Consider the following 7,773-nt stretch of genomic DNA (forward strand, 5'->3'; position numbering starts at 1 on the left):
CCAACGGATCACGACGTCCTACTAGAGGAAAAGTGCACGCGTTCGATATCGATTAGAAAAACGTAAAACGCGATTTATTGTAATATGCCGAAACACAAACAATATCCGTCATACAAACGTTCAACTTCAATTATCGAAACGCGAATGAATTTCCTCTTTCGACCTTTCGGGTTTCTCAGGTTTACCCCTGAACGGTTTCACGTACTCTTGAACTCTCTCTTCAAAGTGCTTTTCAACTTTCCCTCACGGTACTTGTTCGCTATCGGTCTCGTGGTCATATTTAGCCTTAGATGGAGTTTACCACCCACTTAGGGCTGCACTCTCAAGCAACCCGACTCTCAGGAGAGATCCTCACGCAATCGGCAACGGTCGCTACGGGCCTGGCACCCTCTATGGGCTGTGGCCCCGTTCAAGAAGGACTTGGACGCGCCGCACGATCTCGTGATAAACGGATCCTCCCTAACACCACATTTCCCGGTGGCCGATATCGACCACGGGATTCGGTGCTGGGCTTTTCCCTGTTCGCTCGCAGCTACTGAGGGAATCCTAGTTAGTTTCTTTTCCTCCGCTTAGTAATATGCTTAAATTCAGCGGGTAATCTCACCTGCTCTGAGGTCGATATATTTATAATATATCTCTTATAATATTTAAATACAATTCGCCAAACTATCATAAAAAAAAACGTGTGTTTAATAATAATATCATCTCTCATATGAAATATAACATTATTTGTTTTTATTTAAAGAGTCGGCAGCAGCAGCATCAGCATCAGCATCAGCATCAGCATCAGCAACACACCACCAGCCTTTATACATATATAATATTTTTAATATATATAATTCATATATTTTGTCGATATACCGTGTGTATAAATGATATAAATAAAACACTGGTCAGACGTCCAGTCTTCGAAACTTTATTATTTCTCTCGGACACGACGACCGCGTTATCATTTTATCATAAATATATTATATATACACACACACTTATTTATCGACTATATATACGTCGTATATATGTATAATATATATATATTATATATAAATATAACTCTCTACCAAACAAATTTTATGTATTTCATATAAATACACGATTAATTTATGGTATAGCGGGTTGTGTTCAAAAATTGCGTAACTTTTTCTATAAAAATTTACGCTGCTTTTCGCACTTTAGGATGCCGCACAAATACAAAAAAAAATACGCACAAGTTTGTATGTGCATGTGTTTTTTCTTAATTAGTGTGCGTTATTGTTTCACATCCAACACGCTTAGGCATTATTTTTCTTTAATAAATAGAAAAATTTTAAATTCTAAGCAGTCTTTTAAATTGATACGACCCTCAGTCAGGAGTGGTCCGGGAACGAGTATCCGAGGACCGCAATGTGCGTTCGAAATGTCGATGTTCATGTGTCCTGCAGTTCACAAGTTGACGCGCAATTAGCTGCGTTCTTCATCGACCCACGAGCCAAGTGATTCACCGTTCAGGGTAATCATTTTATTATTATGTCGTTTTCTCATATTCTATTCGTCGTATTTTTAATATTTGATTATTATTAAATTAATAATATTATTATAATATCTTATACGCGTATAGAAAATTTATATAACGACATTTTTTATATATATATATATATATATATATATATATATTATAATAAATGGTAATTATTCGAAACTTTTAGAGAAATTATAATATCGTACTTTGATATATCTGATAAATTTTAACCGCTGCACATGTTTTATTACAAACGAGGCGCGCATAGACAGATATCTCGCACGATATATTCCTCCTCTTTATATTATTACAGTTTTTTTTTTATCTTGAAAGTTTTATACAAATTTCGACGGTCGGGCGTAAATCTTCGAACACCTTCGAAATAATACATAAAATATTATTTCTAAAACGAATTTTTATACATATCGATAGAATCGACATGTGCTTAAATTTCGTTTAGGTACCCGGATGAAAATGTCTCAATAACATAATCATCACATATAATCTTGTCGATATTTTCTTGTATTACCTTCAAACGATAAAAAACTTAGGTAATAATATAATAAACGAAATAAAATTTATCCATAAAAATATAGACACACACACGACAACAGACGACGTTTCAATAAACTATATATTTTTCGTTTATTATAATAACGATTCTTTATCAGAACGTTTTTAGTTAACAAGAAATTTTGTTAATGATCGTTCCGTCAATCGTTATAATATATAATAATACATATGTTGTTATTGTTGTGTCGTCATCGTCGTCGACGCCTTCTATAAACTATGATAAAAATTTTTCGTTATATTTTTATTGGAAAAATTTATATATGTAAATATATTTTTATAGACGTATGAATTATATTTATCTTTTTTTTTTTAATTTTATTCGAAACTTGTTCGAATTTTGTAAAAATTAAAAAAAGATTTCAATATATATACATCTATAATATATATATATATATATATATATATATATAATTTATAACATATATAAATTTCTTTTGAAGAGTTCGATAATTTTGTAGAAGAAAATTCTCTTTTACAATTAATACAGACTTGATTTCGTTTTTTTTTTTTTTGTTTAAAAACGAACAAATACTCTGTAATGATCCTTCCGCAGGTTCACCTACGGAAACCTTGTTACGACTTTTACTTCCTCTAAATGATCAAGTTTGGTCATCTTTCCGAAGCATCGGCGACGCCGAAACGCCACCGCGCTCAGTCCGAAGACCTCACTAAATCATTCAATCGGTAGTAGCGACGGGCGGTGTGTACAAAGGGCAGGGACGTAATCAACGCGAGCTTATGACTCGCGCTTACTGGGAATTCCTCGTTCATGGGGAACAATTGCAAGCCCCAATCCCTAGCACGAAGGAGGTTCAGCGGGTTACCCGGGCCGCTCGGCCAGGGAGGACACGCTGATTCCTTCAGTGTAGCGCGCGTGCGGCCCAGAACATCTAAGGGCATCACAGACCTGTTATTGCTCAATCTCGTGCGGCTAGAAGCCGCCTGTCCCTCTAAGAAGAATTATTTGTACGCCGACAGTAAAAACCGCGAACGGCAAGAGCCGAAACTCAATACCGACGGGCCTTTGGGATGTCGAAATACGCCTAGTTAGCAGGCTAGAGTCTCGTTCGTTATCGGAATTAACCAGACAAATCGCTCCACCAACTAAGAACGGCCATGCACCACCACCCACCGAATCAAGAAAGAGCTCTCAATCTGTCAATCCTTCCGGTGTCCGGGCCTGGTGAGGTTTCCCGTGTTGAGTCAAATTAAGCCGCAGGCTCCACTCCTGGTGGTGCCCTTCCGTCAATTCCTTTAAGTTTCAGCTTTGCAACCATACTTCCCCCGGAACCCAAAAGCTTTGGTTTCCCGGAAGCTGCCCGCCGAGTCATCGGAGGAACGTCGGCGGATCGCTAGCTGGCATCGTTTATGGTTAGAACTAGGGCGGTATCTGATCGCCTTCGAACCTCTAACTTTCGTTCTTGATCAATGAAAGCGTTTTTGGCAAATGCTTTCGCTTCTGTCCGTCTTGCGACGATCCAAGAATTTCACCTCTAACGTCGCAATACGAATGCCCCCATCCGTTCCTATTAATCATTACCTCGGGGTTCCGAAAACCAACAAAATAGAACCGAGGTCCTATTCCATTATTCCATGCACACAGTATTCAGGCAAAATTTTGGCCTGCTTTAAGCACTCTAATTTGTTCAAAGTAAACGTGCCGGCCCACCTCGACACTCAGTCAAGAGCACCGCGGCGGGATTGAGTTGGGCCGCCCTTGCGAGCTAAGCCCACCGGCAGGACGTCCCACGACACGCCAGTTAACACCGCGTACGATGAACCAGCGGCGTGGGACACAGATTCGACTACGAGCTTTTTAACCGCAACAACTTTAATATACGCTATTGGAGCTGGAATTACCGCGGCTGCTGGCACCAGACTTGCCCTCCAATTGATCCTCGTTAAAGGGTTTAGAGTGTACTCATTCCGATTACGGGGCCTCGGATGAGTCCCGTATCGTTATTTTTCGTCACTACCTCCCCGTGCCGGGAGTGGGTAATTTGCGCGCCTGCTGCCTTCCTTGGATGTGGTAGCCGTTTCTCAGGCTCCCTCTCCGGAATCGAACCCTGATTCCCCGTTACCCGTTACAACCATGGTAGGCGCAGAACCTACCATCGACAGTTGATAAGGCAGACATTTGAAAGATGCGTCGCCGGTGCGAGACCGTGCGATCAGCGAAAAGTTATTCAGAGTCACCAAATTGTACGATGACGAGCAAGCCCGCCACCGATTGGTTTTGATCTAATAAAAGCGCTCCTTCCGTCTCCGGTCGGAACTCTGTTTGCATGTATTAGCTCTAGAATTACCACAGTTATCCAAGTAAATGTGGGTACGATCTAAGGAACCATAACTGATTTAATGAGCCTTTCGCGGTTTCACCTTAATTTGGCTTGTACTGAGACATGCATGGCTTAATCTTTGAGACAAGCATATGACTACTGGCAGGATCAACCAGGGAACTGTGTTTTATAATATATATAATATATATTATTATTATTATTATTATATATATATATATATATTTTATAATAAAAAACTATTATCGAAAAAGTTTTAATAACAATATCCAAAAGAGGATAAATTATGATGATGTTTTTTATATTACATATATACTTTATATTTATACATAATATAATAATCATCTATATTCGTGTATAAACACATTATTATTTACTTTTTCTTTTGCGTGTTTGCTGCGCTTATTATTGAAAATATATAATTTTCAGCGCCACGCTTTATTTATATTTTTTCTTATTTTATAAAATTTCACCGAATCGACTATAAATTTATCTAAATTTAATCGAAATGAGAAAAATTAGATGATTACGTCGACCGGGCTACAATTTCGACATTATCTCTACCCTTCGCTAGATTGTAAGCGACATGGTTTATACATTAGGTAATAATGAACGAAATTTTTATTCTCGCACGGAATAATGAGAGTTATCGCAAATATTGTGTATTATATATATAAAAGTGTAATATAATATATATTTTTCATAGACGATCGCATTATGAATCGCTCACGATAGAACGCTAGCTAAATTCGCGATCTCGCAATAGATATTTAATTTGTGGATAAATTGATATAATATCTAAAAAGGGAACCGCTAGCAATATACGTTAATATATTGGAGGAGAACGGGGACCCTTTCAGAAAACTATATAATCCACCGATGTGGAATGACCGAAACAACGTCTTTACGTAAATTATAACGAGTTTATTAAAATTTAACGAGACGTCAACTTCGATACACCACACATATATGTGCGCTGTACAACGGTACGCCTTCTACATTAACATTAATAAAGATGTATAGTGAAAATATATAAAAGATGTATTGTGAATATTAAAAAGAAGTATTATGAAATTACATTTTTTCGTATTTAGAAGCCGTCCGAGGTGTATCTATCACATAAAAGTGTTATGAAAATATTAACAATAAGGAAAAAAAGTATTATGAAATTAGATCGCCGCTCGATGTATGAACGTACGAGGTGTATTATATAAAAGTTGTATGAAAATAGAAATAATAATGAAAAACAAGTATTATGAAATTAAATTCCGCTCGATATAGGAACTTGTCGAGAAAGATGATTTGTGAAGTTGAATGGAGATATTTTGTATGTAGAAGTCGTCCGAGGTGTATGACATAAAAGTGTTATGAAAATATTAACCATAAGGAAAAAAAGTATTATGAAATTAGATCGCCGCTCGATGTATGAACGTACGAGGTGTATTATATAAAAGTTGTATGAAAATAGAAATAATAATAAAAAACAAGTATTATGAAATTAAATTCCGCTCGATATAGCAATTTGTCGAGAAAGATGATTTGTGAAAATTGAGTGGAGATGTTTTGTATTTAAAAGCCGTCCGAGGTGTATGACATAAAAGTGTTATGCAAATATTAACAATAAGGAAAAAAAGTATTATGAATTTAGATCGCCGCTCGATGTATGAACGTACGAGGTGTATTATATAAAAGTTGTATGAAAATAGAAATAATAATGAAAAACAAGTATTATGAAATTAAATTCCGCTCGATATAGCAATTTGTCGAAAAAGATGATTTGTGAAAATTGAGTGGAGATGTTTTGTATTTAAAAGCCGTCCGAGGTGTATGACATAAAAGTGTTATGCAAATATTAACAATAAGGAAAAAAAGTATTATGAATTTAGATCGCCGCTCGATGTATGAACGTACGAGGTGTATTATATAAAAGTTGTATGAAAATAGAAATAATAATGAAAAACAAGTATTATGAAATTAAATTCCGCTCGATATAGCAATTTGTCGAAAAAGATGATTTGTGAAAATTGAGTGGAGATGTTTTGTATTTAAAAGCCGTCCGAGGTGTATCTATCACATAAAAGTGTTATGAAAATATTAACAATAAGGAAAAAAAGTATTATGAAATTAGATGGCCGCTCGATGTATGAACGTACGAGGTGTATTATATAAAAGTTGTATGAAAATAGAAATAATAATAAAAAACAAGTATTATGAAATTAAATTCCGCTCGATATAGGAACTTGTCGAGAAAGATGATTTGTGAAGTTGAATGGAGATGTTTTGTATGTAGAAGTCGTCCGAGGTGTATGACATAAAAGTGTTATGAAAATATTAACCATAAGGAAAAAAAGTATTATGAAATTAGATCGCCGCTCGATGTATGAACGTACGAGGTGTATTATATAAAAGTTGTATGAAAATAGAAATAATAATGAAAAACAAGTATTATGAAATTAAATTCCGCTCGATATAGCAATTTGTCGAAAAAGATGATTTGTGAAAATTGAGTGGAGATGTTTTGTATTTAAAAGCCGTCCGAGGTGTATCTATCACATAAAAGTGTTATGAAAATATTAACAATAAGGAAAAAAAGTATTATGAAATTAGATGGCCGCTCGATGTATGAACGTACGAGGTGTATTATATAAAAGTTGTATGAAAATAGAAATAATAATAAAAAACAAGTATTATGAAATTAAATTCCGCTCGATATAGGAACTTGTCGAGAAAGATGATTTGTGAAGTTGAATGGAGATGTTTTGTATGTAGAAGTCGTCCGAGGTGTATGACATAAAAGTGTTATGAAAATATTAACCATAAGGAAAAAAAGTATTATGAAATTAGATCGCCGCTCGATGTATGAACGTACGAGGTGTATTATATAAAAGTTGTATGAAAATAGAAATAATAATAAAAAACAAGTATTATGAAATTAAATTCCGCTCGATATAGCAATTTGTCGAGAAAGATGATTTGTGAAAATTGAGTGGAGATGTTTTGTATTTAAAAGCCGTCCGAGGTGTATGACATAAAAGTGTTATGCAAATATTAACAATAAGGAAAAAAAGTATTATGAATTTAGATCGCCGCTCGATGTATGAACGTACGAGGTGTATTATATAAAAGTTGTATGAAAATAGAAATAATAATGAAAAACAAGTATTATGAAATTAAATTCCGCTCGATATAGCAATTTGTCGAAAAAGATGATTTGTGAAAATTGAGTGGAGATGTTTTGTATTTAAAAGCCGTCCGAGGTGTATCTATCACATAAAAGTGTTATGAAAATATTAACAATAAGGAAAAAAAGTATTATGAAATTAGATGGCCGCTCGATGTATGAACGTACGAGGTGTATTATATAAAAGTTGTATGAAAATAGAAATAATAATAAAAAACAAGTATTAT

At 35.1% G+C, this 7,773-nt stretch overlaps 3 non-coding genes across 3 annotated transcripts in view; all 3 read right to left on the reverse strand.

The window, feature by feature from the left end:
• LOC130903134 (large subunit ribosomal RNA) overlaps positions 1–618 on the reverse strand; it is a 4,066-nt gene extending 3,448 nt beyond the window's left edge. The window contains exon 1 of the ribosomal RNA XR_009060552.1: positions 1–618. This exon is cut by the window's left edge and continues 3,448 nt beyond it. This is a non-coding gene — a ribosomal RNA (large subunit ribosomal RNA).
• Positions 619–1,333: 715 nt separating this feature from the next.
• LOC130903163 (5.8S ribosomal RNA) lies at positions 1,334–1,489 on the reverse strand. Its single transcript, XR_009060572.1, has one exon. It is a non-coding gene; the product is annotated as a 5.8S ribosomal RNA (ribosomal RNA).
• Positions 1,490–2,604: 1,115 nt separating this feature from the next.
• LOC130903196 (small subunit ribosomal RNA) lies at positions 2,605–4,526 on the reverse strand. The gene has a single exon (XR_009060603.1). It is a non-coding gene; the product is annotated as a small subunit ribosomal RNA (ribosomal RNA).
• Positions 4,527–7,773: the final 3,247 nt, after the last annotated feature.

Source organism: Diorhabda carinulata, unplaced genomic scaffold (assembly GCF_026250575.1).
Source record: "Diorhabda carinulata isolate Delta unplaced genomic scaffold, icDioCari1.1 Dcau_14, whole genome shotgun sequence".
NCBI lineage: Eukaryota > Metazoa > Arthropoda > Insecta > Coleoptera > Chrysomelidae > Diorhabda > Diorhabda carinulata.